Consider the following 23,188-nt stretch of genomic DNA (forward strand, 5'->3'; position numbering starts at 1 on the left):
ATGGTCCTCTTTGTTGGAGCGAAGGCTACAGCAACAACATGTGCATGGGGGCCACCAGCAAGAAAAGTTGGCAACTGTGTATATGTGCTACCAGCCACTACCAGAAGTAAGTTAGCATAGGGGTGGTCTGTGGGTGAAGAAGGGGAGCATCAGGGAGGGATTTCATCCACTTGCAGTAGACAAGCTTTCTGAACTGATACTTCAAGTTGCTAGAACACTTGCTAGGCTGGCCAAGGGAGTTTGGTAAATGAGGCTAGTCTTGAGCTTCCCACAAAGGTTTAAAAGAACAGAAACCTCCCCCCCCCCCCCACATACAGGCATACTCACAGAGAACAAAAGAGAAAGAAACAATCACTAAGTTACAGCCAGAATAACTGCACATGGCAACACAGGGAAAGAGAGAGGGGTTTTGATGGGTCCTCAGCCCTGGTCTGCACCTGGTCAAGGTTTCCTGTCCTTTCTGCATAGCATGAGGTAGGTCATGGTGTTGCAGAGGTCATAGTAGCAAAGGGCTGACCAAGCAAATATCCCAGGACAAGAGGGACCGCAGAAACGGAAAGAGGGGTGTGAAGCAAGCCCTTCACATGCAAGTGAGGCAGTGACCTTAGGGTAGCCAGGCAAGAGAACTGGACTGCCTTATGTGCTGAAAGAAAGGAGGGGGTGTCAAGGGCATTTGGAGAATAAAAGCGAACCAGGAGGATTGGTTGACCAGCCTGTGCGGGCTTCAGCAAGTCAGTGAAGCTCAAGGGAAAGGAGAAGAGAGAAGAGAGAGAAGCTGGAAAGGAAATGGGGTCATGGGGTGTTACCATCCTGGATGCCATTTGGCACAGTGGTCTTGGAGGTATGCTGGAGGTGCTTAAAATAGCGTCAACTCAATACCACAGCTCAACACTGTAGGCAGAATAAAAATGAATCAAAGAACCAAATAGAGAACAAAGAACACAAGGCTCTGAAGCCAAGGGTTTTTATTTATTTTTGCCTCATAAAATCCTTTGGGATTGTTGAGTGGAGTGACTCATTCATGGGATTTCTTATATTAGGAAAAATCCCATGACTGGTTCTGCCTTTGTCTTATCCACCCAGCTGAGGGTGCAATGGCTAGGTGGATGACTCTTATATCATCTTCAATTAAGCATTGATTGGTTGGTGAGGACAAATGGAGGTATGAAAACTGCTCTTTGTCTTTCAAAACATATTTTACCAACTCAGGATTCCAGGGAAGTGGTTCAAGTCATAAACCATTAATTATATTATTCCAGGAGGCCAGACAGCTTCCTCTCCATTTTGGAGGCATGAAAGTTACATTAGCATTTAAGCTGTAAACAAGCTCCATCTTAAATGTGAACAACTTTGGGAGGGGTTTTGGTTTCAAGCTCAAGGTTAAAAACATGGCCTGTTTGGCTGTTTCATCAAAAGTATAGCCTTTCTGGCTAGAGGATCTGTTGACTTCCTTCTAACAGTCCTGGTCTGGCCCTCTGTTCTCCAGGCAGGTGCTACAGCTGAGCACCAAGTACATGTGTTTAAATATGTGTCTTCTGCACCAAACAGAATTAAACAAAATAAAATATAGACCATGTGGCAAGGTCCATTCATTATGTAGGAAACTATACATTACTATGTATACCTTCGTATATCTGTTTCATGGAAAAACAGATCAACTTACTAATGAGTTAATGGATGATATAAATTGAAGAAAGTCAACTTCATGAAAATCAATGAAATCGTAAAAATTTCCATATTAGCACTTTGCTTTTCCGTTCCTTAAATGCTTGACCACAGTGAAGGAAAACACCCCTTCCATACAGGGGATTTTCTCTGTAATTCTTCGCCCATAGAACTGCATTCTGACATCTTATTTTGACCCTTCATAATCAAGCAAGCACCATGGGCTATGACCAATGCAGAATATGCTGCCAATTTTCACCCTCAATTTCTCAGACCTTCATTTCTTTCCTTTGATGTTCCTGAAGCTATATTCAAAATTAATACCTTAATTAGCCGAGTTAAAAGGCGCATTTTCCTGCTTCTTCTGTGGGATGAATGCTCTTCTATGAACATTTGTGAGTGCTGGATTACATGCAGATTAACATGCATCATGATGAATGTCTTTGAATTAGAATAGAATCACTTTGTACTCAGGATATATAATATGCCATTATCTGGAGGACTATCATTATAAATGCTTTTACATCCTGCTAAGAAGCATATTTTTAAATGTCTGTGCCTTTTTGGGTGTGGATGCTGAAAAACCGATATATTTTCTGTATTTATGAGCCACACTCAACTACAGTATACCAACTTTTCTGTTGCTTTGTTCACTCTTGGCATCTGTCTACAAACACTACAAGGGGTTTCTGAAGATATTGTGTGTTGGTTGTTACTCAGCAATTCCTATGTTGGCCTCCAATAACTTTTATTTTTTTTTATCTTTCGTAAGTATTTTTTAACTTTACACTATTCTCTTTTTTCCTTTGCATTTATGTCATTGTGGCTAGGTCTTTGTCTTATTCCTATTCCTTCTAGTTTCCCTGCAGTCTGCAATTTCTTGGAATATTCCCCATCTATCATACTTGATCTCACTGTATAGCAAGTTGACTCTTACCAATCTTGTTCACTATTTTCTTTTTTTCCCCCCTTTTCTATCTATGATTTCTTTTCAGTGATGTCCTACACATGTTTACTCAGAAGTAAGTCTCATTCTATTCAATGGTACTTACTCCCAAGTAAGGATGTATATTTTTCCTTTTGTCTGCCTTTCCCCCCAGTTCTGAATAATATGTTGCGGACATCCTCCTATGGGATTCACTTTCTTTTGGTATCCATTCCTTTGGTATCAATATCCTTCCACTGAAGATACATTGGAAGCTATGCTTTCTCATTTATCTTGGACTTCACGTCTACTCATCTTTTTTTCCTCTTTTAATCTGAATTAAGTGATAAATGAATTTATCTTCTAAGAGTAACAGTCTTTTTGTCCCAAGATCATTGGTGATGATGGCGGGAGTGGGAGTGGTGTGCTACAGAAACCCATTGATTAACAAATGACCTTCAAGCACCACCCTCCTCCTTATCAACGATGTAGAGAAGGTTGTTTGATATTACAAAGGAGAATCTATTTTTAGAACGCATGTCTAATGAACCTATGACCTTTACAAACAGAGCATTACATTTGAGAAGGGAGGAATGCAAACCCTGATCTCCTCCTCTGGAAAGTTGCAAGTTTGAAATAAATACTGAACAACTAATTGCCAAAAAGACCTTGACAAGCTGGCAGGAGTTCAAAGAAATGAAACAAAATATGATGAGTCTAGATAGATTGGTTTGTGAGGAGTCATTAAAATACTTAATTATATGTAACGTGGCTAAAGTATAATGAAGGATGGACAAGATAATAATCCGCAAGTAGGAGGAGGTTACAAGATACGAAGGAAAGAAAGTTGCATATAGCACTGAAATGCACTGAATTTTAATTTTATCCCAGGTAATTAGTATTTTAGATGCAAGTTAGAAAACATTTAAAAAAGTATTAAAAAGATGTGTAATACATACAAGAAAGAAGATAAAGAATAGAGTGAAAAATAAGCTAAAACTATAATGCTCCAAAAATATAACAAAGCCCGAAAGACATCATAACATAAAACAGAAGTATATGTAAATACAAAATATAACACAGGGTAACAAAAATTAGATAATAAACTGTTATCTTTTTACATTATACTACATATAGGACCTATCCAAGTTTCCGGTGCTGATGCAGCTGGAATTCAGCTCCAAAGTAAGGGAACAAATGTTCCTTTACCTTGAAGAGGCCTCTGTGAGTGCTCCCCCCACCTCAGGATGCAGTGCATGCCCTATTGGCATGGCTGCTTCAGCACTGGAAAGTTGGGTAGGATTGGGCCCATAGATCTCCTCTGGAGACCCCTTCAAAAATCTGCAGCAACTAACCATTTCACAGATACTTGGTTAGGTCCAGGGATGGGTGACTAAACTCAGAAGACTTGGAATCAAGTCACCAAACATGCACTTTTGGTGACTCGTGGAGACTTGAGTTATGCTTGCTTTGAAAATGGAAGTGATTTGGGAGTTTTTCTTGGGAACAAGTGGAGAAGCCGCTGTGCTTGGTGTGACTCTCTGTGTGTGAGCTTGCTTATTTTTTTCACGAATTCCGAAGGACCTCATGGCAGTTCAGAAGCTGCATTCAAACTGGTGCAAGCAAGAGACTTGGAAAGATGAGGGTAGGTCGTCTCTAGGAGGTTGGGCAGGGGCAGGAAGGAGGCTTAATTTTTGTTTTGGGGGCCCACCTGCCTGCTTCTTCTGTCCCCTCGCTCACACTGCCTGTCCCCTCCTGCTTTGTGAGCTGGGACAGCTCCTCCTCCCTCCCTTTAGGTTCATCTGGGTGGAATCGGGAGTTATGATATGAACAGGGGTTCATGGTTGGAGTTCATCACGAACCGATTGTATCCATGCTCTCTGCACTGCTGCCCTCGCTCGAAGAAAAGCAAAGCTTTTGTTTACGGATGGAGACATCAGGGAACTCACACACACACACACCCTGCCAGCATTCTGTTTTTCCTGTGAAGTGGCACCTGACTTGTTTGCCAAAAAGACTCTGACTTCAGTCAAAAGGAGTCCCAAAAATGCTGTGGACGAGTCCCCATGACCGCTCATTAAGACTTGCGCATGAGTCAAAGGAGTGGGGGTGGGGCTAGACTCTAGTCTAGTTGAGGTGGATTAGTACATCCCTGGTTGGATCTCTTCGTTGGCGTGCACATTACAATGCTTGTGGCCTTATTTTTTTTTCCCTCTGTCTAAGTGCTCCTTATCATACATGAGCAAATTGTACAACCAGCAGAACCTAACTACAGAGTTTGCAACTCGGTGCTGTCATTTCCCATTTGATTCAACTACCTCCAGATTCTGTGGCTGTTGGGCTCCAAATAACAGCTGTAGTGAACATTAGTGGGAGTGAAGTACTTTTCTCTTCCATTTATGGGCTTCTCAGAGACAAGTGTTGAGCCACTGTGGGCAAAAGGACGCTGGACTAGATGGGCCTTTGGCCTGATCCAGCAGGACTTTATGGTTCTTCTGATGGTAAAAATGGTTCAAAATTTAGCAGCATCACAGCCCAATCCTGAGCTGCCGGGGCACCCAGGCTCGATGGCACCAAGGAGGGCTGCCGCCAAATCCAGCGCCTCCCATGCTACCGTGGGAGGCACCTCGGGAGAAGGGGACGTTCATCACCTTCCCCTGAGTAAGGTAAGCAGCCCCGCAATGGGGCTACTCACTTTATCATCGGCGGTAAGGTAAAGGCGCTCGTGTAGGGCGCAGCCCTATACGAGCTCCTTGGATCCTGTGGAGCTGAGCTCCGCAGATCCGCCTCCCATCCCTCCCCTGGCACACCGCCTGCCCTTCCCCCTCCCCACATCACACCTCCCCGTCATGCCTCCTCTCCGCCCCTGTCCCCACCCCCACCTACCGTTCCACAGCCCGGTGGTCTGGGAGACCGCCGAGTCATGGAACCTGGGCGACCGCCCTGCGCTAGCCCAGCACCGGCCAGCACTGGGCTAGCACAGGCAGGAGCCCGTGAGTCCCACGAATGTGCCTTATGGCACATTTGTGACTGCACTCGGCGGCATGGACCCATGTTGCCAAGTACAGGATTGGGCTCTCAGTTGGTAAAGCTGTTATCTGACCAAACCACTTCAGGATGCAGAAAAGTAGTGACAGGGAAATGATTAGGCTAACCCTCACCCCTTGCCTGCTGATCTAGTTTTCTGTGTCCAAAGGTATGTTTGTTTGTTTTTTTTGTGAAATATGTAAACACTTGGAAAATTGATATATGATGAACCAGGAAATTCCTACCTCCGGAAAGTCTGGAACCTCTGGAACCAGGAAAGTCTTGCCTCTGTCATTAACTTGAGAGCCTCTTTCATCCTCAACCTCCCATCTGCAATATGGGGATAATGCTACTGTTTCCCAAAATACCCTCCCCAAACTTGGTCTAGGGAACTAGCTTAAAGTTCTTCCCTTTCTTTAAGTAGCTTTAAAGTAGCTACTTGCTTTAAAGCAGCTTCCTTTTCTTCCCCAACAATGGCCCTAGTTCTGAATTGCAGCACTTCCGGACCCCACCACCAGGGTAGCTCAACTGTTCAACCTGCAGAGGTCCTCCTTACTCCCCTCTCCTGTCAGTAGCTTCTCCAGCCACTGCAGCAACACCTTTGTCCTCAGCAGATCTTGGGCATGGCAGCCATACACCAGTCTACAGCAGTCTCTGTTCCAGTAGTATCCAGCAGTCCCCATTCCAGCATTCCTCAGAAGTCCATTTGCCCATCTGCCCATGAGACAGTCAGTCCATTGGTCAGTCAGTAGCCAGTCCATTAGTCCCTCAGTCCATTAAGCCATCAGCTAATTCTCACTCACTCCTTCCTCCAGGCTTTCCTCCTCCTACTACCCACTCTACTACCCACTACTTCTACTACCCACTCTCCCTGCCCCAAGTGCTGCTTATAACCTGCAATGTATCCTGTATATCCTGTAATGATCCTCTAGTGGCTGCAATTGTGCTGCACACCCACTGCTAATTAGAGGTTTGGGGTTAACCCTATGTTTCCTGGCTGATCTTGAGTAAGGGGCCATTGTCAGCACCACAGCCTAGCTCCTCAGGGGAAATCTTCCGCAATTCCACTACAACTACTCATCTATAATATTGATGTAAGAATTATTGAGATCTATTGAATTTTCTTGGATACTTTATAGTAGAGTTTAGCTAAGTTTGCCGTCCCCCAAATCTTCTCTGAATTGTGCTGGTGAATTTTTGTTGCATAATCTCTGAGCATCTAGATACTCACTGAACACTTGCTGTTCAGCATAATCATTCATAGTGAGATTTTTTTCAGGAACAATAAATATTTGACAATGTCTTCCACTGGTATACACTAACTTGACAGGATCTGGCATGTAGCAGTCAGCATTTGGTGATATTTGACAGCTGGTGATGTCTTCTCGTGATGGTGACATCCTGTGATGGTGATGCATTCATATGGGACTTTACAAAGAATGAGAGGACAGGTCCCTGCCCTAGAATCTGACATTCTAGAAAATGACACAAGATATCCAACAAAGAAAGGGCAGGAAAATGAGGTATGAGTAAATAGTAGAATTTGCAATTATTACAGTTATACCTAGATAGATAGATAGATAGATAGATAGATAGATAGATAGATAGATAGATAGATAGATAGATAGATAGATAGATAGATAGATATGGCAATATTTGACAAGTCACATGTGCACTCATGATATATCATACATGTAACAATCAACATTTAGAAATACGTGACAGCTGAAAGGCAGAAGCTTCCAGAACATAACAGTATTCAAACATTTGATAATAACTGACATCTATCAAGATGTAATAGTGATAGATGGTTCTGACATCTCATACTACAGACAGTGTATGCCAATACTGGACAGCTGACATGCAGTACATTGTGTCAACATCTGATTGTACCAGACATGCAGCAATCAACTTTGGACAGTATCTGGAGCAGGTATGCAGTAGCAGTTGGTAACTGGCAGTATAGGACAACAGACTTGCAACACAATTTACCACTTTTGATATTTACAGGGTTCAGATGTTCATTTAGATCGGGGTGCCCAAACCCTGGCCCTGGGGCCACTTGTGACCCTCGAGGACTCCCAGTCCGGCCCTCAGGGAGCCCCCAGTCTCCAAGGAGTCTTTGGCCCTCCGGAGACTTGCTGGAACCAGCGCTGGCCTGATGCAACTGCTCTCAGCATGACAGCCAACCGTTTGACTTCTCATATGAGCTGTGGGACGAGGGCTCCCTCCACTGCATACTGTTTCACGTCTGTGATGAAGCAGCGGCAGCAAAGGAAAGGCCAGCCTTGCTTTGTGCAAGGCCTTTTATAGGCCTTGAGCTATTGCAATACCTTCATTCATTCATATAAGTTCCATCTCTAATATATTCATTTATGTAAATTTATTCAAATTTGAAATGTAAATTAATTCTTTTTTGTTTCCTGGCCCCCAACACAGTGTCAGAGAGATGATGTGGCCCTCCTGCCGAAAAGTTTGGACACCTCTGATTTAGATCAGCAAAAGAGGCAAATTTGGACTTCTTGACATGGGCAAATGTCAACGTCCAAATCTAGCTTTTGAAATTTGAAAAGAATGTGTCAGCTGTTGAAATTTTGCTAAAAGGCCTTTCAGCTTTTCTAAAACATATCATATACATTAAGGAGGAGGTATACAGGCATCCCTACCCCCATATCCATGGATCCTGTATCTGCTGTTCTCCCTCCCCCCCCCTGCATGGTCAATGTACTAATCTTCTTCCCCGGCAGCCCTTCTTTTTAACAGAATGCTAGAGGAAGACTGCAAGAAGCAGCCAGCTTAGCCTAGAATACTAGAGGAGGGAGACTAAGAAAATGCTAGCAGGAGGCAGGAATCTTCCTGCTTTCTTTTAGCATTCTGGGCTGCAAAGAGAGGCACCGTGCAAGCCCTTTGTGTTAGCTTTGTTTCTCTTTTGTCTCTCTTTGTCTCTCTTCCTGTTACAAAATGCTAGAGGAGGGGTGCAAGAAGCAGTCAGCCAGTATGCTAGAGGAGGGAGACAGAATGCTAAGAGGCAGCAGGAAATTTCCTAATTGGAATTAGCATCCTCTTAGTCTTCCTTCTCCAGTGTTCTCACTCACTGCTTCCCGCGTTCTGCTTCTCTAGTCTTCTGACTGCTTCTCAAGTGTTCTGTATCAGGAAGGGCTGCAAAGGAAGAGACAAGAAAAACAATGCACCACAGTAAGTATAGAGTTTCCTTTTATCCACTGTTTCAGTATTGGGGGACGGGAACATATTCCCTTGGGGGGAATTCCACATGGGGGAACATGCCTGTACAGCAAGATAATGCATTCATAGGTCCTCTCTGTTATTATCTGTCAAAATGATGTGTGATTTCCACAGCAGACAGTGCAGTGACTAGCGCACCTCACTTTTTTCCCCGAACCAAGTTTCAGATACAGATCTCTGAGCAAAACTTGCCAATGCTTGCAATCACCCTTGAAGCAACCAATGTGGGCTGATGGGATATGTTTGTGGATTATGTTTGTTGCATCTCTCAGTGCATGACCATGCTCTATCTCTTGAACTCGAACTCGAATTTGAAGCTCTTTCCCCTATCTGATCCTTACTAAAAGATGGCAAAACACTCTGTGCTGGTTTGAACAAGTTACATAAATGCAATTCTAGAGGGACTTGATGTTTGAAAGACAATTTTTTTTTTTGGGGGGGGGGGGGAATCTCAGGAACCAAATGAAGCCTTCAGCCAGAAACACACAGCTGAGGTTCTAAGGAAATGGATCCATAATGTATAAAATGAAAAACTGCTGCCACCAGCACCGGATAGTTTAATCTTAGGAACTGTGAATTGGCTTTCAGAGACTGACTGGAGGCAGAAAGCCGGCTGATAACTTGAAATTAGATCCATTATCAAGGCCTACGGTGTGACTTCAGCAAAAGCCATCTAGAGTAAAGTAGTAAAATTTCAAAATCAATATGTCATGAGACAGGCAGGCAGTGAAGCTCGCTTAAGAGAGTGACAGTGCAATCAGATTTTTTTTATTTTATTTATATCATGAAATGTAGCTGGTAATGAAAGAGCAGCAGCTGTTCGTGCAAGCTGAAAAACAAAGAGGAAAGAACCACAGCAGAAGCAGGGCAACAGCAGCGCTCCGAGTCCAAGAGAGAGATGAAAGGCTATAGAACTGGGAAGATTATTTTCCTCCAGTTTCGCTTGTTTGCAGCTTGTCGATATCCTTCTTTGCGCGTTTCCCAGAATTCAACGTCATTCCGCGGACAAGTTCTTACCAGCGCTGAGAAGAGATTATGATTACTTCCTCAGTCTTGGAAACTGTGCTTCTCGTAACATGTAAGAAAAAGGCTGGCAGTTGTTTCCTGTGTTATTGCATCAGATTTTCTACTCCTGCTCTGTTTCCTAAAATCACTTAGGCCAGAGGTTTCCAAAGTATGTGTTGCAGTGCCCTGGGGTGCTGCAGTGGATTCGCAGGGGTGCTGCGGGATGTCGCTGGTGGTCCCTCCTACCACCTCTCCCGAACACTGCCATCTTGGACCGTGTAATCACAAGGATGGTGATTAAAGGGAAGAATCCAGGATCCTGTATTAAAGAGACAGGTCATGTCGAGAGCTATTCTGCACTTAAAAACATAAGAACAGCCCCACTGGATCAGGCCATAGGCCCATCTAGTCCAGGTCATTTATGAAGAGGTTGAAAAGCACCAGTCCAGGACAGATCCTTGGGTCACACCACTTTTCACTCCCCTCTCTATCTGCACATCCCAGTTAGTTTTGGGAAGCCGGCTTCTTTCTTTTATCATCTGCAGTGTCTGCAGGCTGGAAGAGCATTCTCCCTTGCAAGATGTAATGCACTTCCATCAGCTGTACTAGCAGGCAGGTTTAGTGGCATTGCCCACTCAGAGAGAAGAGGTATCCATGAAAGGAATTGTGTGGAGACTTTAGAACATATATTTTTTTACTGCCCACCTCATGACATCCTCTGGCTCCACTGCTGAACAAAATGCAGCATTGGGAAGATTTGATTAAGTTACAATCTCTACTTTCCATATTGCACACTGACTCTCTTGACAAGGTTGCTAACTTTGTCTCTGGGATACTGGCGGGACAGAGTTCTGCGTCTTCTGCTACATTATGTGAATGGGGGAAGGGGATAACTATGATTGTTTTACTTTATTGTTTTTTGTTTGTTTTCTTTGTTTGTGTGTTGTTTTGTATCTCCATTATCTATGCCAATAAAGGTCTTATGCATGTATGTATGTACGTATTTAAAGATATAGGTCCTGTGAGAGCTTTGGTGACACTTTGGGGTGGTCTGTAATGGAATAACTCAGTTCCCCTCTGGCTCTTACCTGGGGTAATTCAGTCCTATTGGGTGAAGCTCTTATTCTGCCTTAATTTCCAGGCAGGAATGGAAGAAATGAAATATTAGAAAGGCTTGCTGTGAGTTGTTTTTAGGCAGGTGCTCCTATGAACTTTTCTCAATAATTAGAAGACGTTTACAAATCTACCTCCCTTGGCTGAGTGTTGACTTGAGGGCAAGAACAATCAAGGCCTGGGAGTACCTTATCCCTGGGACCTATAGACAAAGAGAAAAAATTCTATCCAGGCTTGGAGGAGATTGTTTAGCTAGTGCCCAGGCTTGCAGGCTGAAACTTGCTGGATGTTGGAAAGCAATTTGCATGTGTCCTAGAGAGTAGAAATTATTGTGCAACAAACCGAAGACATGCTTGCTATTCAGACTGTTCTTTGAAACTCCGTGGCCAAGTCGACTACAATGCTTACTTTGAATAGTGACTTTGTCTCCAGTTTGGTGTCTTGAATATTTTATTGAAACGAAGCCGGCTTTTCAATCCTCTGGATGCCGCACTGGATGTCATTATGGTATTGAATCTGTTGCAAAGACTTTGAAGAAAATTGGCTGTCCATATTATTTATTAAGGGAGATTGCCAAGCAAGCTCTAGTTATTGAAATGGTTCTAATGTATTCCAATTTCTGAAGAGCTGACATGCGTTCAGTGAACATAGTGGCTGCACATATATGTGTCTTCTTTTATATACAAACTGTGCTGTCAAGCAGTGGGTTCTCAGAAATGCAGGCACTTACTGTGTTGCCAGTGTTCCTGTTTTCATTATGTAGGTGTTAATAAATACACTCTCAATGCATTTTCCAAACTCTGAAATTGAGGTGTTTTTTGTGTGTGTTTCATTCTGCTGTACCAGAACTCCAGAGCGTATAGTGGAAAATGGAATGGATTTTACAAGTCACTTCAGGCATGCACCATGAGTAAATCCCCAATGAGTGGTCAATGAACACACCAGCTTCTGTTGCTGTTGTCAGAAGAAGCCCAGAACTCATTGCATTAATGGCACAGTCCTATGCTGGCCTCAACTAGTGGAACGAGCACACACACACTGTCGCAAATGTGCTATAAGGCATATTGCAGTAGCACGGATGCTCGTGGTGTCAGTGCAAAGCCCCACACTGGCCTGCTGGTGCCAATCAAAGGCCTGCACCTGCCGGACAATGTAAGGTCTCCATGGGCTGGATAAGGGGTGAGGGAAGGGCAGAACAGAGGCAGGGAGGGTGTAACGAGGCGGGGGGAGTAGGGAGGGGTGGATTTGCCCTGGCAGGGAGCGGGAATGGCAGCAGAGGTCTCCTCCATATCTTATCCCCCGTCCAGACCTGATTCCCCAACATGGGGCTGCTCAGACTTGAAACAATTATTCTGCTGACCCATGCCCGAATAGCCCCACTGTGGAAGCTGGGGCTTACCCAAGATAAGGGAACATCCAAACAAATGTTCTCTTACCCCAAGGTGCCTGCCAAAGGCCTCCTTTCTTCCACAGGATGCAGCGTAGGTCATTTTGGTGCCGCTGCATCCCTCTGTGGGATGGAGGATAGGACTGGGCAGTTGGTTAAGTAATCAATGCCTAGCTAATTCATGTATTACTGTTGCAGCATAGTTGCCAACACAGAGTTCATCCCCATGGTTGTATCTCATCATTACTGCATAACTAATTTAGGAACAGTTTTATTATGGGGCTGTGCCCGAAAATGTGGGCACTTTCCATTAGCTTAATTTTATATAGGAATTTGTATTCCACTTTTAATGTTATCACTTGTTACCAATGTTACCAAGGTTGTTTACATATTAAAACAATTGTATTGTTTTAACACAATTTGATTAATTAATTGATTAATTGATTCAAATTAATCAATTCAAATTGAATTCAAACTGAATTCAAATTAATTAATTTGATTAATTAATTGATATTAATTTGATTGTATTAAAACAATCAAAATGTATAACATTTCAAAAAACAGCTTACAATAGCTGAGCAATAAAAACATAGCAGCAGAGTGAAACCAGTTTAAGCAATCTCTTAAATGATTTGGAAAAAACTTACCGTCCAATCCGACCTAAGTTCACCTGTACTGATGCAGTGGCTCCAGCATGGTGTCTGCCAGCAACCACAAGGGAATTTCAGTTGCTGGAGGTCTCCTCAAGGTAAGGTAGCATTTGTCCCCTTGCCTTGGGATATGCCCAGCAGCAGGATTGGGAACTCAAGTCAGGTGACTTGAGTCCAAGTCGCAAAACACATGTTTTTTTTTGCCTGTGTCACCTGTGTCAATGATTCCAGCACTGACTCAGGTCTGAGGCCACTGACTTGGAAATAAATCCTTATGTGTGCAGACTCGAGTCTGCCCGTGTTTGGGTGTGCTTGCTTACTTTTTTTTTGGCACATGAAAAACTTAGTGGGCCTTCATTCAGACTGCTAGAGCAGCAGGGAAGTCCCTGCCAGGAGTCAGGAAAGGGTTAATGTTTGGGTTTTGCATCGAGCAGGAGGGGGTAAGGGAGGCAGGAGTGGGCTCTCTTGTCCATCTCTGAAGGAACCAATGTTCACTGGAAGAAGGATAAAATAAGGATTTTTCCCTGGTTGAGTAAGGAGAGAAGGTGGGGGGGGGTGGCGGTTCCTAGTCATAGAAGAGAAACTCATGGCTCTGGCAGGCTCACTGAATGATCTGCTACAGTGGGACTACTTCTGATCAGAGCTGCAAAGGATTGGGTCATACTGGTAAGACTCCAAGCTGCTGTGCACAACCGTCCTCCCACTTTCCATTTCTGTCTTCATTCTCATGCAGTCCGTCCCACCCTCTCCTGCCTTGCAAAGGTCAGGCACCTCTGTGCCCTGTGCTCCTTCTGAAGGTGTTATGTGAACAGGAGAGGTATTTTGTAGCTGGGGTTTTTCAGGAACTGATCGGTGCTTTCTGCTTTTTGTTTACAAATGGAATGGGCACATCAGGGGAGAGTTAAAGGAGAATTCACACACACACACACACACACACACACACACACACACACACACACACACACACCACCAGTGATGCCTTTTTTTCTGTGAAGCCACACACGTATTGAAAAAGACTCCTCACTCAAGTCAGAGTCCCAAAAAAGCTCTGGACAAGTTCCCACAGCCGCCCATTAAAACCTGGGCACAAGTTGAATCAAAGGGGGTGGAGACTTGGGATTCAGCTCAAGTCCAGCTGCAGTGGATTTGCACATTCCTGCCCAGCAGCCAGAATGGATCAACTTGGACCTGCACCAGCTATTTAGCTGGCACAAGTTCATGTTGACTTGTGTCAGCAGATCGGACCCAAGAAGGGAATCTCCTTTGGGCAAATATTGCCAAATCTAAATATGAACATTTATCCAACTGGGCTATGTTGCCCCAAACAATCTGCAGATATATTTGAATGTGTAAGTTAGTCAAAGCTGCTATTAATTTAAATTGAGGGCACAGAGAATACGGCATGTGGACGCTGGTATTTAAAAACGCAAAAGCAAAACAATAATCCTTAACTTCAGTTGAGGTTAAAGTTAAACATCCACTGGAATATGAAACACATTGAATATAGTTTCAAAACTGAATTTAAAACCCACCCTTCCTTGACTGACAACTGGTGAGAAGATAAATTAACTACTAAATCTTGTTCTAACCTCTGCACTGAGAATGAACCCTTGATGGATACTTATGATGTCTCTCCGTTGAATAGCTGATTATACTCTCATTCTCTGAAGTGCAGGCAGATACCTCACCAATGTCATTGCCCTCTGTGTCCAGGGTACTTTCTTCATCTTAAATTTATTAGAGAATACCTTATATACCCTTCATTCAACGGTATAATCTTGTTATAATCTTGTTCATTCCTTGTTCAGTCTTATTGCGTTATTATTTTTTAATGTTCATGGCTTTACATTTACAGTGAAAACAAGCAAAACATGTCTCCATTTTCTTAACTTTGCTAGAAAACCCTTGGGATGTTATGATTTCCCTTTAATTCAATTTCTAAAGCAGCACCGTGGCATTCATAGTCGATCATTTCCTGCTGCATCTTGCTTTTGATCACTAACAGCATCAAATCAACTGAATGTTTGTTCAGAATGGAATCCCATTTCATTTCAAAATTCTTGCTTCCATAAACATCACTGGATATATCCTAAGCTTAGTTAGCTACGACTAAATTCTGTTTCATTTGTAAAACTTGCATTTCTGATTTGATCCTTTTTTCGTACCGAAATTGGAAGTCAGGCCAGACCAAATTAGGACTGCACAAGCATCCCTGTATTTGACTCAAAATGGAGGAGGTTTTACATCCATTCCAAACAAATTCCAAGCTTAAGCTTTTGTGAGTGGCTAATTTGAATGCTGGCAAAGGCTCGGATGTGATTGCAAAAGCCTGGGCCTCTTGCAAGCAAGCAGATTCCTAACAAATGCTCAGATGCAAAGCACCTGCTGCCACGTGCATTGCCACCTCCCAATTCCCATCAATGTGCTTATCTGGCGGGATGAGGAAAGTGGCAGCAGGTACTTTCAGGGCCCCAATAGTATACTTGACCAGCGAGAGTGGACAATGCTGATCCAAGCATGTCAGGCAGGAAATGAATGTTATTTCTGGCCTGGGAGAATGGACTCTTGTGGGCCCTTCCTGACTTAAAAGGGATGATGAAACATTTATGATATGGTGTCAATTTCTGCCTAGGAATTCTGGGCCCAGTTAGCACAGCGAAGTGCATGCTGTCATTTCTTCCCCGCCCCAAAAGTAAGCACTTTGCTGGAGGGGAGATGGTAGGTGGGCACTTCTCATCTGAACCCTTGCAAGCAGTCAATTTAATTGCTCCCAGAAGCTGAAGACTTTGCAAATGGACCTGCCTTTCAGTTCGGTTCACATTTCCCAACGCCTCTGCCTGAATGTTGATGACCTCTCTAATCCCAAGAAGCATGATCTATTTCACTTCATAAATATGTTCTATCACCACCACCCTGAAGTGGTACAGTCCATTTAACACCTCAGTATTCTATCACCTTGTTTCCTTCTCAGTCTATTGCATATGAAGTCCAGGCTACTTAAATAAGCCTTGTAATGATGTACCTTATGTGTTACTTTTTTAAACTATTTATCCCCCTCCCCATTTCTGCTTTATTTCTGATGTGTTCAAGGTAACTGACATCTAACCTGTTTTCCCATGACCTATATAGACTGGCTGTTTCCTCTTCTGTGGCATCCATAGTTTTTTTGGTTTAGAATCGAGATTCTAACAAGTTTTCCGATTGTAGTAGTTAGACTTTACAAAGCATATTCTTCTTAAGAATATGCTTAATACCAGAACCAGGGGACATCCACTAAAATTGAGTGTTGGGCGGGTTAGGACAGACAAAAGAAAATATTTCTTTACTCAGCGCGTGGTCGGTCTGTGGAACTCCTTGCCACAGGATGTGGTGCTGGCGTCTAGCCTAGACGCCTTTAAAAGGGGATTGGACGAGTTTCTGGAGGAAAAATCCATTATGGGGTACAAGCCATGATGTGTATGCGCAACCTCCTGATTTTAGGAATGGGTTAAGTCAGAATGCCAGATGTAGGGGAGAGCACCAGGATGAGGTCTCTTGTTATCTGGTGTGCTCCCTGGGGCATTTGGTGGGCCGCTGTGAGATACAGGAAGCTGGACTAGATGGGCCTATGGCCTGATCCAGTGGGGCTGTTCTTATGTTCTTATGTTCTTATGTTAAGACAGGCTTGTCACACTGTGTGTGTGTGTGTGTGTGTGTGTGTGTGTGTGTGTGTGTGTGTGTGTGTGTGTGTGTAAAACTATTACCAGTGCACTTTTTTCAGCTCCTGAAGTTGATATGGAGTGTGCATATTATAATCTTATAAAAGAAATGTCCATTACCTTGTGACTTCTGAAAATAAAGACATGGCTTGCAACTTTTTAGAGCAGTAGGTTCAAAGGAATTTCTCTAAAGTATGTAGATAAATTTTGAGAATTCTGCCAAGTTTTCTGTGCTATAGCAAGAGGGCAATTCTTTGATGTTTAACCTTCTCCAAACTGTTTTAGTCATTTTTCCCAAGGGAAAGTCAGTTCATTTTTAACCACAGAAAATAGTCTCCCCTACTCCTCATTTTAAAGTAATTTCCCAAACGACTTAGCTCTGTAAAATATCAGCAGTTACAACAGACACATACCAACTGCAAAGCCATCTACGACACCGTTTTCCTGCTTAGGTTCAAGATTTGGAAAGCACCGGTTTCCAAGGTTTGGAAAGCACAGGCAGAAACATTCAGAAAAAAACTGTGTGAATATCCAGTATCAGCAGTTGCAGAGCAGAATTATAAGAAGTGTGAATGACAATTCATTTCAGCTATCTCTTAAAATACAGGGGGCCCTCCATATCCACAGTGGTTTGGTTCCAGGACCCTGCGTGGATGCTAAAATCCATGGATACTCAAGTCCACAGATGTAATTCTGAGAAAATGCCATAAATTTGTGGAAACTGCATAATTTGCACAAATTGCATAGATTGCTTAAACATGAATTAAGTGCTTAAACTTAATGAATGAGGCATCATCATTGGCATCCTTCAGTCTCGGGAGACTATGGTATTGCGCTCTGAGGCAAGAGCTAGGAAATGGCAGGATGCAAGGCAAATGAGGAGTGCTGCAGAGAGAACTGTGAAATGGAGGGAGGTTGCAGCACGGTATGTAAAATTTAAAAAATACATTTTCAATCCGTGGATGGTTAAATCCATGGAGGTGGAGCCTGCAGATTCTCTCTCCATCCATCTACCTGAGGCTGAAGTGGTTGTTATCCAAGGGTAGAATTAAATGGTATATGGTGGGCCCACTGTAATCCAGTTTATTTATCACATTTATATGCCACTTTTCCTCTGATGCATACAAGGGCTTCTTTGCATTTTACCCTCATTAAAGCCCTTGTGAAATGAATTAGGCTGAGAATAATGAGCACAACATCAGCCACTGAGCTTCGTAATTGAATGGGGATCTAAACCCTCAGATATCCCTGGTTCAAGGTCAACACTCAAGCCTACACTATATGGATCCATTTCCTTCTCCAGCTCAGGAAGGTCACTAGTATCTGATTTCTCTTCTTCTGAAGATTTTGATTAGTTCCGTTTAATGCGGCGTATGTTGCTGGGGCTGCCAATTATATTTCCTGGCACAGCTCCAGTGCCTTCAGCAGCTGCACAACAAACCTTAATTTCACTGGTGAAACATTTACCATTTCTGTATTGGCATGCAGGGAAACATATCAACTGCTAAATCTGTGCTTGTTACACTGCCCTCAAAGACACAGGAGCCCTGTGTCAGACACATGTTGGCAACCTTGAATGCAGCCTCTTTAGTGACTCTAGAATTTTATTCCAATGTCGCAAGTAATAGGCCACTTCTACAACAAGGAACATTCAAGGAACAACAACATACAACATTCTATGCTGTTGATATACTCACTGGCTGCCAACTGCTGTACACCCAGTGGCAAAAGTGAATTTGCCTCTGTGTGATGTGTGCAGAGATAGATTGCAAATAACCTGGGTTGCATGCTGTGTAAGTATTATATGCAATTGCATGAGCGTTTTACCATTTGCAAAACTTTGCATGAAGATATGCAAGCCATATGCTTAACGTAGAAGCATGACTGGGTGAATTGACTCTAAGAATACCAAGTATACTTAAATTGATGCTGAATGTTTTACACCCTGCTATTTTATTCATTCATGACTCTGCTTTCTTCATATTCTCACGTCTCCAATTTTAAATGTTTTATTATCCTATTTTTCTCAAGAATGTTCTGTTTAATTATCTCCTGTTTTTAACACACTGCTGGGGGAGAGTACCTGAATCATTAAAAACAACACAAGACCATCCTGTTTAACGATTCTGTAAGAGATGGAGGCAGGTTTCTGTGACATCCTGAATGGCTGACAATGAAATTAGATGAACTTGGAACTTGGGGCCAAGTGACACATGATATTAAGCATATTAGGGCGCAATCCTAACCCCTTATGTCAGTGCTTTCCAGCACTGGCATAGCAGTGCCAATGGGACGTGTGCTACATCTTGCAGTTGGGTGGCACTCATGGAGGCTTCCTCAAAGTAAGGGAATGTTTGACCTCAGAGCTGCATTGCCCTTATGTCAGTGATGGAAAGCACTGACATAAGGGGTTAGGATTGCACCCTTACTGTCCTTTGCATGCTTTTTTCCTAAATAGCAGCCATAAGCGAAGCAGGGTCAGGCCTGGTTAGTACTTGGATGGGAGACCACCTGGGAATACTGGGTGCTGTAGGCTTATACCATAGTCTTTCGAGACTGAAGGTTGCCAACCAAGGAAGCTGAATCAAGCCTGGGTTTCTGTTATGAGTTGGGAAGGGATTTAACTATTTGCCACCATTTGGTCACTATCCAGAAGTTTTTCTGTGGCTGCTATTTACCTCAAGGAGAAGCTGCCTTTGGTGTCAATTGCTGCTATCCTTCTGGGGCAACAGCCACAAGAGGTCTAGTCTGGTTTTTCCACCTCTCATGCTATGGCCCTGATCCTAATCATTGCCCTCCTCTCCCAGCCTGTAGCTGCTATTTTCAAAACAAAAACCAAACAAACAAGGGCCAATGAGGTACCTACCATAATATGTAGCTTGGTCTTTAGATCGGTGGAGGCAAAATGTACAGTCACTATGGCAATCAGAGGAATTCTCTAGAATTATCATAATGCAAACAATATCTCATTCAGAGGAGTTGAGGTCTTGATGAGAATCTCTTCAAAATGTGTAACCCTTTTGTGCAGGCATCTGATTGACCTCTAAAGCTAAATGTTGATATTGTTACCCTAGAGTCCATGTGGCATCTCCCCATCTAAATCACCCTCACTTGCTAAACTACCATAGCAGAAAACATACAGCCACTTTAAGGGGTGATTTAGGTGAAGAAGCAGCATGGGGGAAGGATGAATGCGCAATCTCCCAATTTTTCTTTGGTGATCAAAGTCCTCCCCCCCAGCTGTTTTAGGTCAAAATGAAAAGATTGGGAGATTGGGGGTCAGATGTCTTTCACATCTTCTCGGATTGGCCCTAATAAATGCCGTGCAAGTGTGGTTTCCCCTCTTGCTTGTACAAGCAACTCTTGCATAAACCAGAGAACATTGGAAATAATTTTTTGGTTTTGGTTGGCAACCTTCAGTCTCAAAAGACTATGGTATAAGCCTACAGCACCCGGTATTCCCAAGCGGTCTCCCATCCAAGTACTAACCAGGCCTGACCCTGCTTAGCTTCCAAGACCAGATGAGATCGGGCATATGCAGGGAAGTCAGCAGCAGTGCCTGCATACATTGGTCATGGGATGGCTCTCTTCCTCCTCTAATGTTACACCTCCCATGCAAGGAAACTGCTACCATACCTGATGTGTCTGTTTTCTTGATGGCATGCTGGCTTTCATGTTTCAGGAAGTTGGAAACAAACATCTATCTATTTTTAATACCTACAAAAAAAAAAACAAAAACCTGAATCATGGCAAGGTGTTATAGCTAATTCCATCTAGGTCTAAGCACATATAGAGCAGTCTGATGCACATCTACTCAGAAGTATGTTCTATTGAGTTTAATGTACTTACTCCCAGTAAGCATGTATAAGATTGCAGCCTTAATTTAGCTATCTTCAGATCACTGGAGGAAAAACTACAAGCAATTTCACGTAAAGTAGTAGTGGCTACTACTACTAGTAATAGTGGCACATGAGGTAGTAATTGCATTTGCAGGAAACTGCTTGCTTGGCTTCACTGTCAGTATAGGCTGCCCATGACTTAACCATGCGCTAAGTGTGCAACCCTGCTCCATTCTTTCTGAGCTTCCTGGTCAATACTGCTTGAATTTCCACTTTACCATTAACGGAAAGAGCACACTAATTCACATGTAAATGCATGAATGACTACGTGAATTGTGAGACACAATCAAAGACATATCCATCAATACCAATGACCTCCCCACCATCGTCCTCCCCATTGATTTAAGAAGTTGGTTGAGACTGACAAGAAAGTAATAAGGAATTCATGGGAATAATGAGAAATGGAAGAGAAATAGGGGGCAAGTAGAACTGAGAGGAACTTCAAGATGAATTCCATTCTTGTAAAAAACAACAACAAAAAACTCTACAAAATCCCCCATGTCTAGAGATGTTTGAAAATGGTGTTATTTATTTTACTCAGAAGTAAGCCCATTGTGTTCAGTATGTCTTGGGCTGTAACAGGGTGACCAGATGCAAGGACAGAGGAGGACAGAGCACCTGTACCTTTAACGGTTGTATAGCAGAGGGAATTTTGGCAGGTGCAGCTCAGCATGGAAGGGTTTTAAAAGCTACACCTGCCAAAATTCCCTCTTCTGTACAATGGTTAAAGGTACAGGCACTCTGCCTTCCATTGTATCCATGCTGTAATCCTATCTCACCTCACCAGAAACAAACACCTCTGCCCATGTCTCTTTAAAAGCTTCAGAAGTATGTGTGGCTATATAAGTAACACTGTAATCATCAACACATTTATTTGGAAATGTCCCATAGATCTTTAAGAAACTATGCATAGGACTGGCATCTACGCAAGTTCAGTAGGAGGGCAAGGAGGCTATGGTGCCAACATCCTGAAAAGCAACACCCTAAAATAAATGTCCGCTGTCCGCTGTTTGCTGTCATGGACAGATCACTTCCTGGTAAGGTTTAGGTTTGTTGCGACTTCTTATCTCCGCAGAGGCGGGGGACCGCATTCTATGGTCCGCCCCCGGAGGCTAATGGATCCTGAAGGTTTCCTGAGGGCTCTGGGGGATTTCCCCACTGCCAAGAATGGTATCTCATCTGAGGCCCTGGTTGACCTCTGGAATGGGGAAATGACCAGGGCAGTGGATGAGATTGCTCTGGAGCGACCCTTGCCACGTCGCAGACTCGGAGCGGTTCCTTGGTTCACTGAGGAGCTGCGAATGATGAAGTGGCAGGGCAGGCGTCTAGAGCGACAGTGGCAGAAAACTTGGGATGAATCCGATCGGACACGGAGTAGAGCTCATTACAGAGCCTATTCCGTGGCGGTGGTAGCAGCGAAGAGATCTTTCTTCTCTGCTACCATTGCGTCTGCTGACAACCGTCTGGCAGAGCTGTTCCATGTGGTGCGGGGCCTCCTCCATCAGGCCCCTCCAGTAGACCAGGAGGAACACACGGTCAGCCACTGTGACGTGTTTGCACAACATTTTGCAGATAAAATTGATCGTATTCGTCGCAACTTGGATGCCACATTGACAATGTCTGACGATGTCCCCTTGGCAACTGCTTGTCCAGAGTTGTGGGATTCTTTTCAGCTTGTGCAGCCTGAGGATGTGGACAGACTCCTTTGGAGTGTGAGGCCGTCTGCCTGCCTGTTTGACCCTTGCCCAGCTTGGCTGATAGAGCTGCCTGGGGTGGACTGGCTGAGTGGACAGGGAGGGTGGTCAACTCTTCCTTGATGGAGGGGACATTGCCATGTGCTTTGAAACGGGCGGTGGTTCGCCCCCTCCTGAAGAAGCCCTCCTTCCACTGTGTTTAGACAACTACCGGCCAGTCTCCAACATCCCATTTCTGGGCAAGGTAATTGAGCGGGTGGTGGCGTCTCAACTCCAGAGGGTCTTGGATGAAGCGGATTATCTGGATCCTTTTCAATCTGGTTTCAGGCCGGGCTTTGGGACGGAAACCGCCTTGGTTACCTTGGTGGATGACCTATGGCGGGGACTGGACAGGGGGACTGGACTGTTGGTCCTGCTGGACCTCTCAGCTACCTCTCAGCTTCAATACCATCGACCATGGTATCCTTCTGGGCCGACTGGCCGAGTTGGGAGATGGAGGCACTGTTTTGCGGTGGTTCCGCTCCTACTTGGAGGATCGGACTCAGATGGTGGTGCTGGGGGATGCCTGTTCGACACCCTGGCCCTTGAGGTGCGGAGTGCCACAGGGTTCAGTTCTGTCCCCCATGCTATTTAACATCTACATGAATCTGCTGGGAGAGGTCATCCGGGGTTTTGGAGTGGGGTGCCACCAATATGCCAATGACACCCAGCTCTATCTCTCCTTTCCTCCAAACTACAGGGCGGCAGTTGAGGGCCTGGAGCGCTGTCTGGAGGCAGTGAGGATCTGGATGGGGGCTAACAAGCTGAAATTAAATCCAGAAATCCTTGATGCAGGTGCTGGACTATCAGCTTGCGCTAAATGGGGTTGCACTCCCTCTGAAG

The 23,188-nt window shown here is 44.0% G+C and overlaps 1 pseudogene; it reads right to left on the reverse strand.

Moving 5' to 3' along the window:
• Window positions 1–20,153: 20,153 nt before the first annotated feature.
• Window positions 20,154–20,271, reverse strand: LOC136647134 (5S ribosomal RNA; annotated as a pseudogene).
• Window positions 20,272–23,188: the final 2,917 nt, after the last annotated feature.

This window comes from Tiliqua scincoides, chromosome 3 (assembly GCF_035046505.1).
Source record: "Tiliqua scincoides isolate rTilSci1 chromosome 3, rTilSci1.hap2, whole genome shotgun sequence".
Taxonomy (NCBI): domain Eukaryota; kingdom Metazoa; phylum Chordata; class Lepidosauria; order Squamata; family Scincidae; genus Tiliqua; species Tiliqua scincoides.